Here is a 27067-nt window from a genome sequence, read left to right as displayed (position 1 = left end):
AGGATGTCATTGTACCTCTATATTCCTCCCTCATCAGACCCATGATTGAGTACAATGCCCCATTTGGTATGTACCTTACCCGGCATTTGCAACAGCTGGAGAGATCACAAAAGTACCTCACCAAGAGGATCAAGGGTCTCCAACATATGTCTTATTCTGCCAGACTAAAGAAACTTCAGCTCTATTCAGTAGCATACCGCCTGCTCAGAGGTGATCTCTGCCTGACGTACAAGGCCATGTCCAATCAGGATCTGATGGACATGCTCCACCTCAAAAAATCCAAATCCATCAGGACCACGAGAGCTAAAGACTTAAACCTCGGCACAAGTATGAATAGGACATGCTGGAGGGATAGATTCATAACCCAGAGGCTTCCCATGCTTTGGAACAAGATCCCAGTTCGCATTAGGCAGAGCCCCTCACTGACTCTCTTCAAGAGAAATCTTGATGAGTGGATGGGAGATCATAAGTTTACCCCAGGGGTTACATCTGTGTCACTGCTAGACAGGGGCACAGTAAACTAATTCTCTTATATAAGGGGACCTTCATTGTGTCACTACTAGACAGAGGCACAGTATTCTAAATTTATTCTGTACATTTTTTGTACCATTTCATGGGGTGGCAAAAGCCACATCACGATGGCTAGGCTTACAAATGCCCCAGGGCAGATAGCCTAGTACTATACTATGAAAGTATGAAACTATATATATATATATATATATATATAGAGAGAGAGAGAGAGAGAGAGAGAAAGAGAGAAGAAAGTAAAAAATACATATATATATATATATATATATATATATATATATATATATATATATATATATATCTGAATCTACATAAAACAAATTTCATCTAATAAATATATACATATATCTGAATATGTATACGTACATATCTGTCTCTCTCTCTCTGTATATATATATATATATATATATATATATATATATATATATATAGATACGTGTGTAGCGCAGTCGGATAGCAGATCCATACTCTGAACCTCTTACTGCAACAAATCTGTCCAAAGTCAATCAAAATGGGGGCCAGGCGGTCCAAACTAGGGACCTCTTGTAATTAATACCCTCAACTCTTCCTCCCCAGCAGCAAGTGTTCTGCCTTGCAACAAAATAATAAGTCCTGCCAAGACTTGGACCCAGGGCCCTGTAAACTACAATCAAAGCAATGTACTATTACACCATCTGAGCTCTGTAAAATAGTGAAGATTTTCCAACCATATCAGTTAGTACAGTCATTCAACAGTAGGGAAAGGAGTCTGTAGAATCAGTCAGGTTCTCTATATATACATGTATATATGTATGGAGATGCATATATGTGGACAAATCTATACGTAAGATATATATATATATATATATATATATATATATATATATATATATATATAGAGAGAGAGAGAGAGAGAGAGATACATCTACATTTATATCTGCATTTATATAGAAAGGCGAATAAATGCATACATCATATATATATATATATAAATATACATAAATATATAACAGCAACAAACACATGCAATCTGAGGGTCATGCTGCTGCACCCTAGAAGTCTAAATCTGAAAATGCACTCACTGAAAGTATTCCTTAAAATGGGGAACAATGACATCTGTGTTGTAACAGACACCTGGTTAAAGGCAGTAGGAAGCACCCCTACACTACCAGCCTATAACTCATTCCACATCTTTTAGCTGCAGAACCTGAACTGAAGCTCCAAAGGTGGTGGTATTTCCACATTCATAAAGGATGCACACAACTCCAGAGTGGTAGAACAACATTATGCATTACAGATCCGGCAGGTGTAGCTAACATTGGGTACAACAGTGGTTCAGGTTATAGCCTACTATAGGTCCCCAAACATATTCCAAGAGTCACGCTCCATATCCCTAAACACTCTAGAGAATATTAGTGTCCAATCTAACACTCTCATACTGGTTGACTTCAACTACTCCACCATTAACTGGGAAAGCTACGCATGTACCGATGCACATGCCCATCACATCAACCTGGTCCTTGCTAACATGGGTGACTGTTGCTGTACAGAAATAGTCAACTCCTCCTTTGTTATATCTGAACATAAATTAATCACCTTTTGAAATCCACAGGCCTCCCACCACCCCACCCCCCCTGCACAGGTAACCACCATGAAAAGTCTATCCAAAGCTAACTATGGCATCCTAAAAACAGAGGTGGCTAATCTCACATCAGCCATGCAAATGGAGACTAGTTGCATGACTGCTGAATCAAACAACAGTGCACGTTGAACACATGCGCAAATACATGGATAGTGCCATACCCAATAGAACCAGGACCCTCACCTTCAAAGAAACAAAGCCAATCTGGTGGTCCCCGGCCATAAAGAAACTGTACAGCAGAAGGAAGGGAACTGATATGGAATAAGGTGAAGTCCTAAGACTAGAAAAAAACCCTTATCAGACTCAATTAAAAGTTGAGATCCATCATCAAATACTACAATGTTAGCTGTGAAAACAAAACAGAATTGGAGCACATAGTAAAGACAACCACAATGCCTCATACAGTTATGTAAAGAATCTTCATGGCAATACCAAGATTTGCTCTGAGCTACTGTACAATGGTACCTCCTAGACTGAGCCAACAAGTATTGCCAATATACTGGCTGGCATATTGAGAGCAAACTGTACCCCTCTCACCACCCCAAAGGACCAATCACAATGCCACTGCACTACCAAGCACACAGTATTATTGCTGCACAGGGTAAAACACCACTGTTTCAGGCCAAGAACACAGCTTCTATTGGACCTGACAATATCTCTGGCTGTGATCTACATGAAATACAGAGTGACCTGGCACCTCACCTGCATGCCCTGTTCAAGCAGCCTTACCTCAGACTTTGGCCCTAATGAATTGTGCACTGCTACAGTCACCCCTCTCCACAAATGAGGTGTGACTGCAGACCTGGGAAATACTGCTTGACAAGTCTGTTATGCCATGCTATGGAATGCATCATCATGCACCTAATAAACAGGGATATTGGAATCTGCAGACTCAGGATAAATCACACTTTACTTTTGTGAAGGGTAAGTCATATCTGCTCAATCAATCTGGTCAACTTCTTGGAGTCAGTCAGTTGAGCTGCAGATGAAGGCAAGATGGCACATACAGCCTACCTTGATCTGGCCAAAGCCTTTGATAACATTCCCCACTCAGGAATCATGCAAACACTCACTAAGCCAGGCATCAACCCCTATATCACTAGGTGGGTTGAAAACTGGGTCACAGATAGGGCACATGGTTCTGTCCTGGATCCTCTCATGCTTGGTATCAACTTCTCTGAAGTCCATGCCAACATGAAGGGACTCAGGCTAACAATGTTTGCAGACAATTGCAAGTTGAGAGCTATTATTAACTACACAAGTGATGTTGGCATCCTAATAAAAGGCCTCACTGAGACCAGTGACTGGTGTCAGAGCCATGGCCTTAAGCTCAATGTCAGAAAATGTGTTGTTATCCCCTTTGGGGAAAACCCTGTTCCCATGAATTACCACATTGATGGTAGTCACCTGAACAAAGAAGGCGTTATAAGAGATCTGGGTACATAGATTGACAGCAATGTCTCTTGACCACCACATTGCCACTGTGGTCACAAAGTCCTTCTATGTGGCACATCTCAGTACTAATGCATTAGCATCCAGGAAGGAAGAGGTCATTGTCCCCTTGTACTCTTCTTGGCAGAGTGACACAGATTGTTTCAGCATACATATTCTGATGAATATGAGGTAGGTAAATGAAATGTATGTCCTCATTTTCTGACAACAATCATATCATCACAGTGATTTACCAGAGAATGATAATAATCTGTAAAACAGACCAGAAATATGAGCAATAAACCTGGACATCCTGAAACAATCCAGCCAGTTGATAGGTATGCTCAGAATCCCTTTATGCAATGAATCTGGGCCAAGGCTGACAAAGTGGTGGGTGGAAGCCATGAAAATGGGGATGTATCTGAAGTACTGGTGTAGATAAGCTAACACAGTTGCTGTAGTAACACCCTCCTTTGTGCTCTAACATATATGTAGTGAAATACCAAAAAAATTAAATTAGGAAATCTGTTATGGGTAATTACACATGTATATGCAAATATATCATGCACTACGGGGATGTAATAGCACTGACAAACAGACACCAGTGTGAAAGTGCATACCCACAACCAATATCACCACAGTCGCATACCGGTAAGTCAAGTGAACAGTAGAGTATATGGACTGTGTGAACAAATACATCATTGTTTGCCACTCACACACTAGCCCTACATATACAGTTCCAATTCTCAGTGTAGTCTGAATCCTGACCTTGGTATAGGACATGTCTCAGTCTGCCCCTACAAACACATACAGCCAATTGATCAGCAGAAACTGGAGCAGCATATACAGACAGATAAAGATGGAGTCGTAACACTTACATCCACCCCTCCATACACAGCCCAAATAACATATACACATGACATGTGCACACAATCATGACAGTCTGTTAACAATGGCCAGACATACACAGGTCTCTCATGTGTATAGTTCACCTCAGAATGTACAGGCTCAGGACTCATAGCTATGGCCTCTTCCCTGACATGTCTGTGGGTCTACTACATCACTGGGATTGTAGCAGGAATGAAGTCAAGAAATAATGTAGTCATTTAAAGCTGTTTTAAGTGTATTTTTTACTGTTTTTGCCTTATCTTTTCAAAAAAATGTTTTCCTTGTTTCCCACCTTTCTAAGCTAGTATAATCCAGTTTTCAGGCTAGTGCTGAATTCAGGGTTGTGTTACAAGTTTCTGAGCTGCTCATACCTTACTTGGATAGAAGGAGGTTTCTCTGTGAGAGAGGGAGCTTTGAGCAGCCATCTGTCCCTGGAAGAGTTGTTCCAACCCAGAAGTTAGTAGTATAGGCCATTTTGGGCTAATTTCTATCTCTTTCATTTCCCTGCTGTAGAAAATGTGTTTGCACAGTTTTGCACATCCGGGCAGTGCTGGTTAGCTAGGGCTAAATTATTCCCGGCTCCACCAAGTCTCCTCTTCAGTTTTTCCCTTGAAAGTAGTCTAACTCTCAACCTAAGCACTTAAAAAGCATCCTACAGTCCAGCACTTGCTCAGACCTAATAGCAAGTGCTAATATACCCCGACACTTGATTGCCCAGTAGGGCAAGGCTCATTATTCACCCCTCACCAACCAAGCGACTAAGTAGCTCACCCTACTATTCAGGCATGATCAAAGGACAATTTCAGGTATACTCTCCAGTCCAGCTGGTGAACCTGGGTATCCTGAGGCAATGTTACAACTGCCTCATGTACACAGACAACCCTCTCCTCCTATCACAAAACATTATCATATGCGAGAGATGCAATTATCTAGCTAAACTGGAGGCTAAGCTCTCTCCACCCAAGACTGAAACAGGCAGTCATGAGGAGAAGGTTAACACTTGCACCACACCTCTGCCTCACATAGACATACTAAACCAGCACTGGCAAAAAATACACATAAATACACAAAATCATACTTGGAGGCTCTAAATAAAAACCTGCAAAAGAATCAGAGACCTCCAAAGCAGAAACCCAAAAAAACTGCACCTCCTGTCACAAACCAGACAACACACAAAACACAAAATCAGTGTGCTGCACAATTACAGCCCTTAAGGCAAAATAAAATGCCTAACACACTAGAAATAGTCGACTCTATAGTCAGGCACACTGATGTCCCACTCACTAGGCTGGAAAAGGAGACGGTTACTGTTAGCTGCCTGTCAAGAGCCAGAATCTGACACATAACACAAGCACTCAGGTCACTCCAGAACAAGTACAAATATGACTCTGTCATTGTTCATGTTGGTGGGAATGACCTCAGACGTACCTCCCTGGACTACATGAAAAGAGACATGGAACAGCTCTCTGATCATGTAGCCCAGGGGGTATGAACCTGACCCTGAGTAGCATCCTGCCCTCACCAAGAATGATACTGCAGTATAAAAAAATAATTATCAATTTCAACAATTGGCTAAGTTTCTGGTGTCATTCAAAGGGGATCCAGTGTCTGTCAGCCTGGGACGACATGCTCAACAAGCCTCGTTGCTTCGCAAGAGATGGCTTGCACCTGTCACCCCTAGGCTTTTGAATACTGGCCAAAGCTCTTGCTGCCCTCATAGTGCCTTTTTTAGGCAAGGCTCAAAAGTCAAACCCACCTCCGTAAATAGCACAAATAAAAAAATGAGGGTTATGCTACTCAACGCCAGGAGTTTAAATCTCAAAATGCACGTGCTTGATGCACTCCTAAGTATGGAGAATGTCGACATCTGTGGAGTAACTGAAACCTGGTTCAAGGCTCCACAGAGCACCCCAGCACTACCAGGCTACAACTTATACCACACATTCTGGCCACAGAACACGGATTGAAACACAAAAGGAGGGGGTGTAGCCATATTCATCAAGGATACCTACACCTCCAGGTTAGTGGCGCAGCATGATACCTCTGAGATCATCCATGTGCAACTAACATCGGGCAAATCTGCAATGCAAATTGTGGCCTGCTACAGATCACACTCCATGATCTGGGACCACCACTCCAACTTTCTGGAGACACTGGAGAACATGAAAGTCCTAACGATCACCCTGATATTGGGCTATTTCAATTACCCTACTGTTAACTGGGAAAACTACTAGAGTACAAACTCCCAGGTCCAGCGCTTCCAATTTATCAACTCAAACACCCTGGATCAGCTAGTAAACTCCCCTACCAGAGGTGAAAACATATTGGACCTGGTCGGCACCAACATGGGCGACAGGTGTTCCGCACCAGAGGTCAGCCCATCACTGGTTAGATCAGACCATAAACTAATCACTCTGGATGTCCACACCACACCACCACCCCCAACCAAGGAAACCACAGTGAAAAACTTTTCTATAGCAAACTTCACCTTACTTAAGACAGAGGTGGTAAGTTTCACAGCCCCCATGCTAAAGGATAACAGTGTCCAAGATGCAGGAACCTTTACAAATGCACTCTATGAGCACCTACAAGGATGCATGGATCATGTCATCCCTAGCAAAACCAAGACTTACTCCCCTAAGAGAAGGAAACCAGTCTGGTGGACCCCTGCCATAAACAGGCTATACAATAGAAGGAGGAAACTAGTTCAGAAAAAAAGCAAATCCTAAGAAGGAAAGACATATCTGATCTGTATCAGTAAGAAACTAAGGTTCCCTCATGAAATCATCCAAGGTTAACTTCGAAAGAAAAATAGCCATGGATTCGAAAGATTACCACAAAGCCTTCTTTAGCTATGTCAAGAATCTAAGTGGCAAATCGCAGATATGCTCTGAGCTAGTGCAAAATAGCACAAAATATACTGAACCTACTGATTTTGCCAACATCCTGGCAGATAGATTCAGTGCAAATGTAACCTCCCTGTCACCTCCAAAAGGGCCCACAACAATACTGGAAAAGTGTAGTGTCCCAAAAATCACAGCCGCACAAGTGAAAGCAGCCCTTTCAAAAGCCAAAATCATAGCATCAGTGGGGCCAGATGGTGTCCCAGGCTGCATCTTGCACGAACTACAGAACGAACTAACCCCCCACCTAAACACACTGTTCAACCTCAGCCTCTCCACAGGCTACATGCCCATAGAATGGCACACAGCAATGTTTATTCCGCTCCACAAAGGAGGGGCCACAACTGACCCTGGTAACTATCGCCCCATAAGCCTGACTAGCTTGGTCTGCAAGGCTATGGAGCACATCATCATGGAACTCATTAACAAAGACATTGGGAACCTCCAAACACTTGACCCGATCCAGTTCGGCTTTGTTAAGGGCAGATCATGCCTACTAAACCTGGTTGACTTCTTTGAGACAGTCACCAAGGCCATAGATGAGGGGAAGGTGGTTCACACAGTCTACCTTGACCTCCCCAAGACTTTCGATACCATTCCCCACTCTGGTATTACAGAAAAGCTCACCAGCCTGAACATAAAGCCCTACATCACCAGATGGGTTGCCAACTGACTTACAGACAGAACTCACATGGTAAGAATAGCGGGGGCTCCAGGTCTGACTCTAAACCAGTCACAAGTGGTGTCCCACAAGGCTCGGTCCTGGGACCCCAACTGTTCAGCATATACTTCTCAGAAGTACAGACAAACACATGAGGACTATGGCTAACCAAGTTCACCGATGACTGCAAACTGGGAGCCATAACTGACTCTCTGACTGATACGGACATCCTCCAAAAGGGCCTTACTGAGATGGACAGCTGGTGTCAAAGTCATGGTCTCAAGGTAAATGCCAAAAAATGCATAGTCATCCCATTTGGGACAAAACACCCATGAATTACCACATAGGTGGCAGCCCCCTTAATACAGAAGAGGTAATAAGAGATCTGGGGAACAAGGTAGATAGTAATCTCTTCTTTGACAATCATATTGCCAAAGTAGTTAGGAAATCCTCCTATGTGGCCCATCTAATTACTAAAGGGTTCGCATCTAGAAATAAAGAGATTATAGTGCCACTCTACTTGTCACTCAGTAGACCCATCATAGAGTACAATGCCCCATTTGGGATGTACCTCACAAGACACTTTCAACAGCTGGAAAGACCACAAAAGTACCTCACCAAGAGGATTACTGGCCTCAAAAATATGTCCTATGCAGTCCAACTGGAAAACCTCCGGCTGTACTCAGTGGCATATCGCTTACTCAGAGGTGATCTCTGCCTGACTTACAAAGCCATGTCCAACTCAGAATTGATGGACATGCTCCACCTAAAGAAATCCAAGTCACTGCGAGCCACTCGCTCTAGTGAGCTAAACCTCACCACAACAATAAATAGAACATGCTGGAGGGATAGATTCCTGTCACAGAGACTCCCCATGCTTTGGAACAAAATTACAAATTACATCAGGCAGAGCCCCTCACTAACACTGTTCAAGAGATACCTTGATGAGTGGATGGGTTACAGAAAATACAACCCTGGGATCACTTCATTGGCTCTGCTTGAAAGAGGCTCAGTTAAGTAATCAATGGGGTAGTGAAAGCCGACACACTCTGGCTAGGCTTATAAATGCCCTCAGGCAGATAACCTAGTACCTACCTGTGAACCTGTTAACTGTGACATTTGGAGAAGTAGCTATATTTAGAATCAGAGTTATGGTCTTGTAATAAATTCTGAGGCTCAGACAGATCAAAATCAGAAATCAGATCTAGTATAGCCATGGATGCATTAAGGCTTTAAGATCTGTAATTTGAAGTTCTATCATTTTAAGAATTAATAACTGAATTCCAGTCACCTCCAATAACAAATAGATGGTCTTTGAATTTATTTAATATGTTGTGTATTTCCATTATAAATTCATGCCAGTTGTTGCAAGAGGCATACATATTTGGAAAGAGTATTAGATTTTTAAGATTGGGTTTTTTGCAAGCCAAATAACTTCTTCTTCGTCTAGAGTCTTGGTTGCTGGCTAAGATACTGTCTTGAAATGTGAACTTTCTGAATATGGCCACACCTTTTCTTTTATGGTTATCTCCAGAAGCTGTAATATGTCTGATCCATTTTTTATTGATTTAACCCCATTGCTGTGTAGGCATATGTGATTGTTGTATAAAACTAACTATGGCTTTAGATTAAAAAAAGATAAAGGAATAATTTCCTGTTTTTAGTGTATTGAATGACATTTACATTCCAGGACTCAATGGTCCACATCAATACAAACAAGAACAAAACTAGATAATGTTAATTTTGTTCAGTGGATATATTGATAAAAGAATTATTTTTTTTACAACTAAGCACATAATAAGCTATTCTTCCTTATTATCCTTTAGACCTACCGCTAAATCACCCTTTCAGGAAGACATATTAAACTGAAGATAACAAGGATGGGCTATAGCAAACCTGGCAATAAAGAAAAGAAAGGATAAATACCTTAATAAAAAGGTATAGTACAACAAATAAGTAAGCAGTCATCATTGTAAAGATCAGCACAGCTTCTGTCCTCTTATATGAGTCTTGCAAATAGCAAAGGGGGTAGACATAGTCCTTATTCAAGCTGCTCAAAATATCTTGTTTTTTAAACACCTTTATTGAATTATCACTTGTGACATAAAGAAACCTACATTTATATAAGAGTAATTAAACCATATTAACAAGTTTACATTTACAAACAATATACATCACATATATTGTTATATACCACACAGTCAAAGCAACATTGCATACATTTGTTCAGTTCCTGCCTAATCTTAAACTTCATTCCTCCTCTAAAACAGTTTTTTTTTATATATTGTTCCCACAAATTCCCTTTTTTCTATGTAATTTACTCATACACTTTTCTAAAGATCCCACTTCCTGTTTTTTATGCTTGTTACAATTTTCACTTCTTCACGTATAGGTTGCTTAGATTTTGAGTTCCATTTTCGAGTAATTGCTATTTTGACAGTCACCAGAAGTAAACTTAACAAGGCATTAGTATATCTTGTCAATTCCGATCTTATATCCCAGCTCAAAAAACAAAAATATTAGTTGCACTCACTTGCTTACCCAGTATTACTAAAGGAGTACTCTGAAGGAAAGTCACCAACTCATTACACTCTGCAAACATAATTTCTCAGCTATCCCTCTCTTCCCTACTACACCTCCAGCATTTGCCATATACCTGAGGAAAACTTCTTTGAAGTCCTCTTAGGGTATAAAAGTATCTATGCAAACACTTTCAGGCACAAATCCTAAATCTTTTTTATTTCGGTGCATATGTGGGAGCCATAAGCATGCCTTCCCATTGTCTTTTTGTGAATTGTATACTTAATATCTTTCTCCAATTCTTTCTAACCTCTTCTGATTGATTCCTATAGTTATTGTACAATATTTTATACGTCCTGCTAATTATCTAGTGTTTTATAGCAGCTTCTGCTCTAGATTCAATTAAAAACTCAAACAGTGCAGGTTTTTCATTTGGGATTCCCCTATCCCTTTCTCTACATTCTGATATCAATCCCTGCTAGTGAAGGCAATAACTAGCATGTAACCCAGATATCTTCATTGCCTCTTCTCATTCTATTACATTTCCATCTGTAATTATTTGTTCATAATATCTTGGTTCCTTTGTCAGCTTCCTCTAGTAAATTTCAGCACCCTCTTGCCTATGCTCTGGTCCTCTAATTGTAGTTATCCCTGTCAGAAGAATTTTCTTTCTCCATTCCCATATTGGCTGTAAACTTTCTGCTGCTGCTTTATGAAAATAGTAGTCTGTATAGCAGTTGTTATTCTCTTCAAGGATCTGCTTCCAAAATCTCACTCTCATCATTTCTTGAATTTCCTCCTACTTTGTTATCATCCCTTTCCATTTTGAATTGTAGTGTTCTGCTTATATTATTTATAAGAGCCCTAACTGTTTAGCTCTAAAATATCCCTTCAAATCAGGTAATCCTAAACCTCCCAGTTCTATTGGGAGAAACAACTTATACAATTTTGACTCTTGGCCTCTTCCCCTCCCAAAAAGTATTCAACTTTTTATTAATTACTATCCACAACTTCTCTGGTTGATAAAAATATGTCTGATCTGTGTATAAAACTAAATGGACTAAAACTATTTTACTGCTTGTATTTTACTATCCATATCCATATGGGAGAGTTTCCAGTTTCTCAGTGTTTCTGTTATCTTTTATTTAGTCTCTTTTCACATATCCTTACCTGCCATAACAGAATCCTTATCCTTTTTAATCTATTCATTTTAGCATACCCCCATAAATATAGGTATTACTGAACCAATTAATGTCTGGGTACATATTTTATAGCTATAACCTTTGTTCATCATCATTAAATTTATACCTTGAAAAAAAATGAAACAGCATCAGAACGGTCCAGAGCACTGAGATGTCCTTTTCTGGTTCCATCAGGTAGAAAATAATGTCATCTGCAAATAAAGCCAACTTTTTTGATCACCATACAAATTATATCACTGAATTTATGAGTCCCTCATTTTCTTTGCTAATAGTTCTAAATATAATGTAAATAACAAATAGGAAATAGGACACCTGTTTCCTTTGTTCATACACAACTTAACAGAGAAGAACCCTCCCAGTTTGATTTTTGCCTCCAATGCCTCTTATATCCTTTTAATTAGCATTATTATCATATCAGGAAATGCAAATGCTTCCATTGCCCTGCTTAAACAATCCCAGCTTACTCTATTGAATGCTTTCTCTATTTCAAGACCCACCAATAAGAGTGGTATTTTCTTATATTCTGCTTCCTTCTGGAGCATCATTGTCCTATTAATGTTGTCAAATGTTTGCCTCCATTCACACAACCACATTGATACATATCTGTCAGTTTTGGCATCACCTTTGCCATTTGTTTAGCCATTACAGATATAAACACTTTATAATCATATTTTAAAATTGAAATATGTCTTTAGGTGCTGCATCCTCCACAGTTTTTTCTATGATTTTTAGTGCCTCCCTTCCATATAAACTACTGTTAAGCAAAACCTTCTAGATCGTTATCACTTTCTTCCCTCCAAGTTTTCAAACTTCCATTGGAATACCTTCTGTTCCTGGAGACTTTCTTGGTTATTGGTTCTACATCACCATTTTTTTCTCTTGTCCTCCTATCTTAACTGTTAGTTGTTGAGCCTCATCTATCTCATGATTTCCCTACTTCTGTGCTTTATACAAAATGTTATAAAATTTCCAAAATATCTATAATACTACAACAGGATATCTGGTTAAGCTTTATTATTTGAAGATGTACATAGTTATGTGTGTTTGCATTAAGTTAACAGGTTAACGGGGGTTTCTGGGGTTATGTTTTTTTTTAAACAAAAAGTTTTGTAAAATGCGACATACATTCTAATGTTGATGATAAGAAAAAAAATGTATAAAGAATTAACCTGCCAAACAGTAATAGGTGAATGCATTACAAAAGCTGGAAATAGACAAGCAAAAAAGCTGCCATATTTAATAGGTGAGAATAATGACTTCTTACCATAATGGTGACCTATTACATATTATTTTGGAATGTAAATGGTCTCACAGGTATAGTCAAAAAGGAAAAGATACTTAATTATATTAAGAAAAGCAGAATGCAAACAGCAATGCAACAGGAGGCACATTTGGAAATAACTAAGCACGTGAATCTGATAAAAAAAGGATTTCAGGATGGATATTCTGCAGAATATCAGGGGCTAAGGAAAACAGCAGTACTTACATTAATTGCTAGAGGAGCCTCAGTAGTTATAGAAGAGGAAATAAAAAAGATAATAATAATGACAGATTTGTGGTAATAAGGGGCTACTGGCAATGGATGAAGATTACACTGGCATGTATTTATGTTCCACCTAAAACCACTATTATGGAGCTTAAAAAAACTGGGGAGAAATAATCAGCTTTCAGCAGAGAATATTACTTACAGATAGTGACTGAAATTTGATTTGCGACAATAAGGATGTATCCAGGGGCCTAGAAGGGAAAATGCAACAAAAGAGGGTAGATTTTCTGAATACATTTGTGAAAGTATTTGGTATGAAATGCACAAATTCAGCAGTAGGAACCTGGAGAGAATTTACATATTCACCATGGTACAATAACTGGACTAGACTAGACAGAAATTAAATTTCACAGGAACATATGCATTTAATTGAGAATTTCAACACACATCCAATAACTGTTTCAGATCATACACCAATAATTACTAAGATAGAAATGCAAGGTAATGAAGTAAAAATAAAACACTGGTGCTTTCCCAACTACCTGTTAAAAAGAGAGGAATTTAAAGAATAGGTAGTGGAAATTATCAAGGATTTATTAGGAAAGATAGGTGGTACTTCAGAAGTTATAGCTAGTGAGTGAGATAAAATGAAAGTGGAGTTTAAAAACAAACTTGAAATAAAAGAAAGAGATCTGGTTAAGGCGTAATAAGAATTATTTAGAAGGGTTGACAAAAGTTAAATTATTACAAAATAAGGGAAATCACATAGAACAAGCAGAGGCACAATTGTAGAATGCTAAAGAGAAAATAAGGGAATACCTGTATATTATACATGAGTTTAAAAAGATTGCTGTTAAGCAACTATTTTTTGATAATAACTCTGGAGCACGGTAATGCCTGCATTTCTTAATCAAAAAAAAGAAGAAAGGAAAGAAGAATAAGTAAAAAAAAAATACTTACTTTAGTAACTTTATCAAATACAAGAACAACTAAAAATACTTTACTATAAAATATGAAATTCATATTGTGAAAAGTTTCACAGAAATACTATTAAGAACAGAAATTGTTTTACTTACAGCTACCATTTTCATTCTTCATCCCCTCCCATCAGAGTCCTTCCAAACATTAATGATATGAAGTGAGGCAAATGTTTTTCAGGTCCCCACAAGTTTAACAAAATCAACAAAGGTCCACTCTTACCACTTATTCTTATACAGCTGCATTTCACAAATTTGATTGATGGTTTGCATTCTCACATTTACTCACTAATCCCCATGTTGCTGGTCTTTTTCCTGTTCATCTACATCTCCCAACCCCAAGTTCCAGTTTAATGTCAAGGTACTCCTGACTCTTCTGGTCAACTTCTGTACTTTTCTCTGTCTCTCAAGAATTTTTCTTTGGAACAGTTGAAACCGTTTCATTAGTAAAGTCTGCTTGTGTGTTTTATAATCAGAAGAATGAGAAGCAGAGTCCCCTTCTGCCTGATGGCTCCCTTTTTGCTGGGCAAACTTTTGCATTTCCTCCTTTGCCTGTTTTGCATCAAAAATTACTTTGATCCTCCAGGAAAAAAATATTCTGAAGACAGATGGATATAGCAGCTTGAATCTCACACCTGCCTCTTGATATTCCCTGATTACTGGAATAAATGTCCTTATTTTCAGCTTGGTGTACAGTGACTAATCATTTCTCACAATCTATTGTTTCCAACTTTTAATACTTAGCCCTTTTGCTACAGCTTTGTCAGGCTTGACTTTTTCTCTTGGTAGGTTTATATCTTTACTAATAAAGGGCTTGGCTGTTTTCTCGTGGCCGGATTTGGAGCATACACACAGTGTTCCCTTTCAATTAATAATTCATACTGTGGAATACCACTAGTCCAGTTGCTTATTTTATGCCTTCATAAAATTAATAGAGTCTGTTTCTTCCAGCTTCTCTGATACAGCAGAAAATCTCAGATTTTCCCTTTGTGCTCTGTCCTCTAATTCTACAATTTTTTCAAAAATCTTTTCTTGAGCAATTTCATACTTAGCTTGCCTTTTTTTCATTTTGGCCTCTGATTTTTACAGATTTTTCAGCTCATTTGAATATCAATGATCTGTTTATTTTAATCTCTGAGCACATTTGATTTATTTTTTTCCACTAGATTGCTGGAAGCCATGTCTTGCACCAAATCTGGAGCTTGTACTGCTTTTTGATGTTGCAGGATTCTTCCCAGTCAGTGTTTTCTCTTCACCTTTCCTAGTTGATTTTTTGTCAGGTTTTCTTAGTTTCTTCTTTGCTGCATCCAGGCATTGTATATACTAGCCAGTAAATGAATTTTACTCAAGATGGCAGTATCACTGGCTGTTGTTTCTCAGTTTCTGTTTTCACACTGGGATAGCTGAAGTTAAGTGGTTGATCAGTGCACAGTCATGTCAGAATTCCTGCTGCTCAGATCATCTTATCATAATTAATAAAGGATGCCCATATAGAGCTTACAAAATACATATCAACACATTAAAATTGCAGTAAGTAAATGACTCATAAACTATATTATAACTTGTAAATAATGTAATATGCTAGAATATATGTATGACATGTAAGCTCTGACAAATAAAATCTTATAGATACGTTAAGATGAAAATGACTTCTAAATGTTATGTCCAATTCAGTTCAACTAAAATGCATTAAATCCAGGCTCAAACTAGTCCAAATAAATATAGCAGGACATTTCAGGATCTAAATGTACTTGTTTGATACTTTACCTTAATGAGTTCAAGGTTTATCACAAATCTGGAATGTTGAAACACTTGTTACATGCTTATCAGATAACAAATAATATAAACTAATTCTAATCAGCAGGATTAATAATAATCTAGGTGACTGATTTATTACAGATACAAAATATAGAGCTGGGTCCATTCAGCAAGAATTAAGAAAACAAGTGTCTCTACTCAGGAGGTATATCCAGTGAAAAGGATTGTGCTGAATACATTGAACCAGAAGAAAAGGGTCTCACTCAACATAGTGTGGTGGATTCATGAGTAGTCTCAGACTTTAGGTTATAAAGACAGGATCCATTATGGTGGTGTACAATCTGCCACTGTGCAGACCAGAGGCAAACAGTCACAGTTGTTCCCAAGAAGGGTTGGGAGGGTGGCCTAATGGTTAAAGTGTTTGCCTCACAAACACAAGATACAGGGTTTGAGTCTCACAAGGGATAATTGGCTAGGCTTGAAATGGCTCGCAAGTGCAGTTAGCTTAGTACTAACCTATGAACCTATGAAGATAACTAAGTGTTCCTCACTCATTGAAAGGGGGAAGGGTTGGTATAATGGGGGTGAGGTTAGCATAATGGAAAAGGTGCTAATCTCAAAGAAAAAAGTATGGAGTTTGAATCTCATACAGGGTGCATGGCTAGGCTTTAAAAAGCTCCTGTTGTCATTAGCCTAGTACTACCATATAAATTAAGTTACTTTAGTCAGGCTTAAATTCAAAATTTGCTTAAAAGCTAATTTAGCTTTTACTAGCAAGTAGATATTAACATTTTGCCTTGATGCATGAAGGACAAAATAACACATTTAAAACGTATCACCTTTATTAATTAGGTATGCACAGAATGGGGCTAATTTCTGTCTACCTTGTTTGATTGTTAATTCTTAATTTTTTACTTTGACAGGTGATTTCACTGTTTTTTTTTTTTACCACAGAATATATAATTGCAAATCTTTATAATTTAGAATTCTAGTGTTGATTTGTCCAGGCTAGTCCACACTTGTTGAGGGTCTTAAAGCTCTATGTCCTGTCTCAAAAACTATTTGATTTGTAGATAGGTTGTTGCCTGTGTCTGACTGATAAAAAAACTGGAAAAATGTAAAGAAATACAAGTTACTTTACACAAATGCAGAGCAATCCTCCAAAGCCTGATTAAGAATTATTTAACCTGATCATGACAGCAAGAATAGCCATGAATTATAGCCCCATTATAGTATGTGTATATCCCAGATGTCTGATTTTGGTAAAAATAAATAATTATCAATATTTAGTGCATCACAAGCTTGTTTTGACAGAGACTCACAGTAGACTTAAAATTCAGATTATTTCACACAAATGCACATTAGTGCTTCAAAGCCAAACTGTTTAAACTGAGCAAATAACAACAGAGTAAGTCATTCTTACCCAAAGACAGACACTACCCTACCCAGCAGTTATATCCAGTTTGCTACATGTACACCAGATGTCTGTGTTAGAAAATAAATAACACCTCTCAGTATCTTAGCACAAGACATATGGAACAATGGCACAATGCAATGATAATCAAAATGCCAAAAATCAGGGACCGATTGTAAATACTGCTCTTATATATTTTTAAAAAAATGCTGGTTTTTGGAAGATGGCATAATGGTTAAAATGTTTACTTTACAGACATAAGTTACAGGGATTGATTCTCAACTTTGAGGAAAATTGCCTAAGATTAAAATGGCCTGCAAGGGCACCTAGTTTAGTGTTCACATTTGAATAAGAATTTTTGCACCAGCATGCAATTTCTAAAGGGTATACCCTGGGATTTAGAAAAAAGGTTCTACACTTATGGTAATTGCTTACCACAAATAGATCAATTACTTTAATGGTAAACAATATACCATTTTGAGACAGCTATGGCCTCACAGAAAATCAATTAATTTGCATATCCATGAATCACACACTAGACTGTACTAGTGTTGCCAGACCTGACATTGATAGTGTTCTGCCCAGTGGCTCATGCAGCTCATTGGCAAATGCACCCCCCTTGCACACACACACACACACACACACACACACACACACACACACACACACACACACACACACGCACACACGCACACACACACACACACACACAGACACTTCTAGACATTCACACACACACACACACACACACACACACACACACACACACACACACACACACACACACACACACATACACACACACACACACACACACACACACACACACACACACATATTCAAGCACTCATACATACACAAACATACAGACACACACACACACACACACACACACACACACACACACACACACACACATACACACACACATACACACATGCAAAAGCGCATGCACGTGCACACAAAAAACTCCCTTGCAACAAACAATCCTCTCCTTGTCTGCTCTGGTAATACAGAGGGATAAAGCTCCAATTGTGCACAAGCTGACCCATGCTTGACTAGCAGCCTGGGTGACAGAGTGACAGGATTGGAAGAGGATGGGACTGAGAAGCCAATACTAGCTTGAACATCCTGAGGGAGTGTGGCTGCCTAGACTCACAGCATTAAGAACTTGATAAATTCCTTCTAGAACTGCAGATCTAGCAAGGCTGCCATGGGGTAGAGTGGGGTGGGCTTAGGCAACACTTCCCTGCAGCAGTATGATACTGTACTAGCATCATTAATCTCCTCACTAACCCCAAATATGGAGTAGCATGAGTCCAGTGGTGGATAAGGCAGGCCTGGCAGGCAGGGTGAACAAAGAGAGGAGGTGCTTGCAGATGATGCTCAGCTGCAGGGATGCAGACCTCTAAGAAAATGAGCAAGCAAAGACACTGTAATATAATTAAAACACTCACCCATTCATCCATGCTTAACCTCAAATACACACACACACACACACACATACACACACTACACATACACACACACACACACACACACACACACACACACACACACACACACACACACACACACACACACTATCACGCAGTTTCATTTATGCCTCTACAGACAAATGCATATATACCCACACACACACACACACACACACACACACACACACACACACACACACACACACTCACGCAGTTTCATTTATGCCTCGACAGACAAATACATGCACACATGCGCACACACACACACACACACACACACACACACACACACACACACACACACACATAATCACACTTTCATTTATGCCTCTACAGCCAAATTTATTCGCACAAACACGCATGCACACACACACACACACACACACACACACACACACACACACACACACACACACACACACAAACACACACACACACACTAGCATACCCCACACCCTCACAGTTCTGCTGAACTTACATGCACCATGAATGTTTCTATAGCGCTGAACAAGTGGCTGCTGTCTTTTGACTGCATTCATGTTTTTCTCTAACAGTGGAGTTTTGTATGTCTTAATTGATTCTCTGAATCATCCTGAAATGTAAATCATGAGTCACTGACATTTCCAGGGGAGAGCAGATAACAAATTCCCATTAGACACTCCACTGGATTGCAGGATTATCATACAGGTCTGCATGAGGAACCACAGTCCACTCTGAGGCTCTCACTAGTGGGAAACCTCAGTGGTGAGGTGGTCTAAGAATCAGACACATTTACCATGTAGAGAAAATGGCTGTAATAAGACTTTTACTTCACAGTAAGCCTTTTTGAATCACTGCCATTAGTTAAGTAGCTGGTGTTCTTCTATGGAGATCTTGTATGTGTATATTGGAAATACTAGAAATGAGAAGTTCAACAGTCTACAGCCCCCCCCCCCAAAGGCCTGGCTAAGGCCTTTGCTGACCCCTAGTGTTTTTTTCTTTTAAGGAGCATCCAGTTAATGGAAATTCCACTAACCACAAGGCCTTCTATAGTTATCCAAAGAATTTCTACAATCAGTCCCAAAATCAGATCACATTAAGGCGGCTGCCCACAATGCTCTAAGTCTAAACAATAAATTGCCTGTTCCTGAGGCACTCCTCCATTTGGAAAACATTCATGTCTGTATGTTTACTGAGTCTAAATTTAAATGTAAATGGAGGAATCTCTCTGTACCAGAGTTCTGTGATTTTCATGTCTTCAGACATAATGACATCTGTGGTGAAGTCTCCATATTTGTCAAGGAATATATTACCTCCAGGCATATCTATAGACACCCACAACCTGAACTCATAGGTTCATAGGTGTGTACTAGGCTAATGGCCCTGGAGCCTTTACAAGCCTTACCCATAGAAATGCCCTGGCATCATGCCGCCCGACATTAGTTCCCAGTGCCTCTATCAAGTAGAGCCACTGGAGTGATCCCTGGAGTGAACTTTCTATTTCCCATCCACTCATCAAGATTTCTCTTGAAGAGGGCCAGTGAGGTGCTCTGCTTGACATGTATGGGAAGTCTTTTCCAGAGTATGGGCAGTCTATGGGTTATAAACCTGTCCCTCCAGCATGTTCTGTTGATTGCGGTAATAAGGTTGAGGTCTCTGGAGCATGTGGTGTGGTGTGGAGGGATTGGTATTTCTTTAGCTGTAGCATTTCTAACACAGCTGGGTCAGACATGGCTTTGTAAGTCAAGTAGAGATCGCCTCTTAGTAGACGATATGAGACAGAGAATAGCTGGAGTTTTTTGAGTCTGTCCATGTAGGACATGTGTTTAAGGCCTAGGCTCCTCTTCATGAGGTACTTTTGTGGCCTTTCCAGCTGTTGCATGTGTCTAGTGAGGTACATGCAAAATGGGGCATTATACAAGATGACTGGCCTAATGAGGGAAGAGTAGAGAAAGATGATGACCTCTTTCTTCCCTGAAGCCAATCCCTTGGTAATGAGATGTGCCACATAGAAGGACGTTCAGACCACAGTGGCAATGTGGTGGTCAAAGGAGAGGTTCCTGTCAACCTGTATCCCCAGATCTGTTATAGCACCTTCAGTGTTCAGTGGGCTCACATCGATGTGATAATTAGTGGGAACTGAGTTTTTCCCAAAGAGGATGACGATGCATTTTTTTGCATTAAGCTTAAGGCCATGGTTTCGACACCAGTCATTGGTCTCAGTGAGGCCTTTCTGTAGGATGTCTACATCACGTGGGGAGTTAATAATGGCTCCCAGCTTGCAGTCGTCTGTGATCTTGGTCAGCCAGAGTCCCTCCTTGTTGGCTTGGACTTCTGAGAAGTAGATGCCAAACAGGAGAGGATCCAGGACAGATCCCTGTGGGACTCCACTCGTGACTGGTTGGCAGTCTGACTTGGTGTCCACTACTTTCACACTGTGGGTTCTATCTGTGAGCCAATTTGCAACCCACCTAGTGATATAAGGGTTGATGCTTAGTTTGGTGAGTTTATCAATAATTCCTGAGTGGGGAATGGTATCAAAGGCCTTGGCCAGATTGAAGTAGGCTGTATGAACTACCTTGCCCTCATCCACAGCTCTGGTGACTGACTCAAAGAAGTCAACCAGGTTGACCAGGCATGATCTACCTTTCACAAAACCAAATTGCTAGAGTTTGGAGATTCCCTACATCCTTGTTAATTAGGTCCATGATGATGCACTCCATAGTCTTACATATCAGACTTGTCAGGCTAATGGAGTGATAATTCCCAGCATCTGTAGTCGCTCCCCCTTTATGGAGAGGGATAACTGTAGCAGTGCACTATTCGTTAGGGACAAAGAGGTGAGGCTGTGTTTGAACAGGGAACACTTTGTATTTCATGTAGAACACATCCAGGGATATTGTTGGGTCCCATGGAAGCTGTATTCATGGCCTTGGAGAATGCAGCTTTAATCTGTGCTGCAGTAATGCTGGGTGCCTGGCATTCCTCCGGTATTGTGATTGGCCTTTTAGGGGAGGAAAGAGGGGTAAAGTTGGCACTGAATCTGTCGGCCAGTATGTTGGCAATATCTGTTGGCTCAGTATAGGAGGTACCATTGTGCAGTAACTCAGAGCAAACCTGGGTATTGCTGTGGAGATTCTTGATATGACTATAGAAGCCTTTGTGGTAGTTTTTAGTGTCTGCTGCAATTCTGCCTTCATAGCTGGATTTAGAGGTTTTGATGAGGGATCTCAACTTTTTGTTGAGGCTAATAAGGGAGTTTTTTCAGTCTTGGGACTTCACCTTTTTCTGCATCAGTTTCTTCCTTCTGTTGTAGAGTTTATTAATGGCAGGTGACCGCCAGATTGGCTTCCTTTTTTTGGAGGAGAGCGGCTTGGTTCTATTGGGTATGGCGAGTTCAATGCATTTATATAAGTGTCCGTACAGTGTACTGGTGTATGATTTGGCAGTCATGCATCTATTTTTCATTTACATGGGTGCCGTGAAGTTAGCCACCTCTGTTTTTAGGAGCCCAAAGTCAGCTTTGGAGAAGTTTTTCATGGTGGTTACCTTTGCAGGGGTTGTGGGTGAGATGTGGATTTCCATGGTGATTAGTTTGCAGTCGGATCTAACCAGGGAGGAATTGATTAATGGTGTAGAGCAATGGTTGTCCATGTTAGTAATAACCAGGTCAAGGATGTTGCTTCCTCTAGTGGGGGTAAGAATGAGCTTGTCCAGGGCATTGGAATTGATGAATTCTTGGAAGCACTGGGCCAGTGTATTGGTGCATGAGTAGTTTTCCCAGTTGATGGAGGAGTAGTTGAAGTTACCTAGTATGGGAGTGTTGGGTTGGACCCTAATAGTTTCCAGGGTGCTTAGGAATGTGGAGTGAGAGTCTTGGGTTGGTCCCTAATAGTTTCCAGGGTGCTTAAGATTGTGGAGTGAGAGTCCTGGGACATGGTCGGGAACCTATAGCAGACTACGACTTGAATCACCGTCTTACCCAATGTTAATTGTACCTGAAGTATATCAGATGTGTTATGCTGGGCTACTATTCTGGAGGTGTGCATATCCTTTATGAATATGGAGACACCATTGCCTTTGGAGCTTCGGTCCGTGTTCTAGGGCTGAAAGGTGTGGAATGAGTTATAGCCTGGTAGCACAGGAGTGCTTTCTGCTGCTTTAAACCAGGTCTCTGTTACAGCACAAATGTCGATGTTCCCCATTTTGAGGAGTGCTTCGAGCAAGTGCATCTTAAGATTTAAACTTCTAGCATTGAGGAGCTTGACCCTCAGATTGCATTTGTTTATAGCTGTTATGGTGGTAATTTGGTCTTTGGAACATCACCTAAAAAATCACTATACAACACTCTAGATAGGCTTACTTGTTAGCTAATAGCTTGTTAAGGAACACCTTTGTCCCTTGATGACCATGCAAGAGTTATTATTTAGTTATTTGTCATTTGTTAACTGGGTTAATACAAATGAGCCAATGGCCCATTTTCAGTGGAGACCCGAGGAGAAAAGCTTCAGATTCCTCTGTGTGCTACATTATTAGGAAAAGCACGATTATTTTCGATAATTTGAACTACCATTCTACCATTCAAATTGCTGGAACATCTTTACCTCCAATGTAGGATATACCCAAAAATCCACAGAAAAAACTCTGCTGAGTCCTATATGACACAGCATCATACCTTTCATTTTCTTAGTGCAAGAAATCTGGACAAAGCCTAAAATAATGGGGGGGGGGGGAACAAAGGCCCAAAAATAGGGACAGATTTTAAATATTGCTCTTATAAACTTAGAAAGTCACTAGAGTACTTGAATTTGCGTTATGATGCATTTTCTGTAGCATATGAAGTGTGAAACAAGTGTGAAACTCAAGTTTATGTCATTATTTGGTGAGAAATTTGTTCCTGAAACGGGGTTACCCATTTAAACTAGTGAACGATTTGATTTGTGAAGTCTCTGTAAAAAGGTTCAATGGGCATTTTAAACCTTTGTTGGTAGTAAATTCATTTTTAGAGGGAAGACCTATGGCATCAAGGACAAATTTAACTGTAACACCAAGGGTTTAGTTTATTTGGCTATGTGCTCAAAATGCCCAGCTTTTTATGTAGGCAAGACTGGGAGGCCACTCAAGAGCAGGATTTATGAGCACATTTATGCGATTAACAAATTGAACTTAAATAATGCATTAGCCAGACATATTAACAGTCGTCCTGAACATGAATTTAGATTTTTAGTCATTGAAAAAGTCTATGAGAATGTGAGAGGGGGGGTTTGCTATCATTATGTCGACGTGCATTTGCACGGCTATGAAGTATTCGAACATCAGATGTTCGAATCCTTCATATTACGGCAGGTGACATGAGCGAAGGTTTGCATTGCGAATGAACTGTGCATTCGCAATTCTAACTTTCGGTCATGGGAGGGGATCGCGGTACAGTGCGGTTAGGGAAATGCATCCTTTTCCTCACTGTAGTGCGATCTCGGAGTTGGAATATTAAGTTTGGAGGGGTGGGGGGGGCACAGCGAACTGTGTGTTCGGTTAGGTAGGTAGGTGATTATGGGAAGGGTGGGCATGCTGTGTATCGCCGTAAATGTCACAAGCGACATTTTCGACAATACACCCTTGTTTTCGAGTTTACTATTATTTGAAAATGTTCATTTTCGATGCATAAATTTGAAAATAAAGACATTATTTATTTTTACTTTCAAATTTATGATAGTAAACTGAGAGGGGGACCTATGGGTTTGAAAATTGAGGAAAAGGAATTAATTTGGCAACTTAGATTAAATGCCTTTTCTACCCCTGGTTTAAATGACTCCGTATCTATTAAAAGTATATTAAAATTGAAGGCTTTAATGAGATGATGCTTATGTATAGAGATACCCATACATGTTCATGTTTATTTGTTTAACACATTCATTTTTTGTATCTTGTTTATTGGATGTATTATTTAGATATGCTCAAAACAGGTTTACTATTATTTTTTGGAGGTTTGGTTCTTTAATCAGAGACTTGGTTTTAAAAGGAAATGATGTCATTTAAATTAACTTTTTTACATTTAAATAAGAGTGCACTTGTAATTTGTGTTGTCTGATGAAGTTTGCTTAATGCAGTAAACAAAATCACAAATTTTATGAGAAACAGACCAAAGAAATATAGCAGTCACTTTCGAAGTCACCATCTCCCCTGACCCCCCTCTAGTTAGGGTCAAACAAAAAAACTTCTCCAAAGCTGGTTACAATCTCCTGAGGGGTGGAGTGTCCAACAATCTGGGAAATTATAGTCCCATCAGCCTAACTAGCCTGATCTGCAAGGCCATGGAGACAGATTATCATGGACCTCATTAACAGGGACATTAGCAACCTCCAAACACTCAATCCCACACAGTTTGGCTTTGTCAAAGGGGGGTCTTGTCTGTTAAATCTGGTCAACTTCTTTGAGATAGTCACCAAAGCCATGGACGAGGGGAAGATGGTACACATTGTCTACCTTGACCTGTGTAAAGCCTTCAACACAGTTTCATACAGACTCCTCAGAGGTGAACTTTGTCTGGCATACAAAGCAATCTCAAACCCTGCCATGATAGGACTGCTGCATATCTGCAAGTCAAGCTCCATTGAAGTAGCCTGCATGCTTGACCTCAACCTGGTCTGTGACATCAACAGGACTTGTTGACAGGACAGATTTGTCTGTGGAATAGACTCCCTCTCCACGTCAAGAAGAGTACTTCATTATTCCTTTTTAAGTGCAGCCTGGATAACTGTATGGGGAACAGAAAACCCACCCGTAGGATTCCACCTGTGTACCTACTGGACAGGGGTTTTGTGTGCTGACTTGGCTAAACACTTGGCTAGATTTATAAGGGCCTCAGGGCCAATAACCTAGTAACTTCCTATGATTCTATTGATATGAGGCAAAAATCTGGACATTCTGCAATAATCTGAGCAATTAAGAGGTATCCACAGCATCCTCGACCAGATTCTTAAACTACGGCTACCTCTTAACCTACTCCTCTGGTATCTCCTTCTCCACTAAAGTTGACCTCAAACCTATGACTTCTTCTAAACTCACAAACGTCCCTACAGCAAAGCCCATCAAATTTATGCACTACAAATATGCCACCCTGAGCATACTATATGATGATTGACAGTTTGATTACTGGAATAGTATAACAATCACAACTGAACACAGACAGGGTATAAAAGCTTTCAAAACTGGGAAATAGAGAAGCAGTTAACATACAATAAAGAACAATGATAAAATATCAACAATAAAACTCATAAAATAGGAAAAATAGACAGGTAAAGGTTAAACTTAGAAAAAAAGTATCCAGGCTGGGTAAACACTCGGTTTTCACCTTAGAACATCTAAATAAAAAGAAAAGAAAAAGCAAACTGACCACGGCTGTTGAAAACAATAAAAGATTTATTGAAAGTAAGCTTTTTCACGATAGATAGCAAATCGCTTCATCAGACTCTAGTAAAACCACACAAACTCTGAAATTTGAAATACTGCATATCCAATCAGGAAGCTGCTCATCAATGACATCATTAATTAGGCTCTATTAACTGAGTACAGATGTATACAATATGTTCAGATATAAAATGTACATCACATTAAAAAAACTAGACAAAACAGAGTATTAGTAGATAAAGTGTACAATACAATAAATAACTAAACATTTATTCACCCATACCTTAGATACCTAACTTTCAGTAACTCCTTTTATAACAATAAATAAATGAATATATATATTTCTTGAAAATATAATATTTATACATTTAGTATCTATTATATTTAAATAACTTAATAACATTCCATCAATGCCTCAAAGGCATTGCTTTTAAAAATGGTTTGAGTGATACTGCACTATTGAGACCTGGAAATCTATCTGCCTTTAATAATAATATCCATTTTTGTTTAACTTTTTCCACTCTATTATTTATATCTCCCCCACGGATATTAGGTTTAACTAATTCAAGTGCCATAAAATTAAAAACATGTTCTAAGTCATTGGACTGAACATGCTGAGCTAAAGCACTGGTTTCTTTCAATTTTGCTATGTCTCTAATATGTTCTTGTATGCGTTTCTTAAGCATCCTAATGGTTTTCCCCACATAAAAAGCATCACATTTTTTGTAGAAGCAAAAATACAGTAGGAACTGGGTCCTGCAATTTGCATAGAAATCATTGTTGATATTAAAGCCAAAAACTGGGTGATGGAAAG

Source organism: Protopterus annectens, chromosome 3.part1, assembly GCF_019279795.1.
Source record: "Protopterus annectens isolate FY-2018-M chromosome 3.part1, PAN1.0, whole genome shotgun sequence".
Lineage (NCBI taxonomy): Eukaryota > Metazoa > Chordata > Ceratodontiformes > Protopteridae > Protopterus > Protopterus annectens.
Note: the sequence above shows the minus strand (reverse complement) of the source record.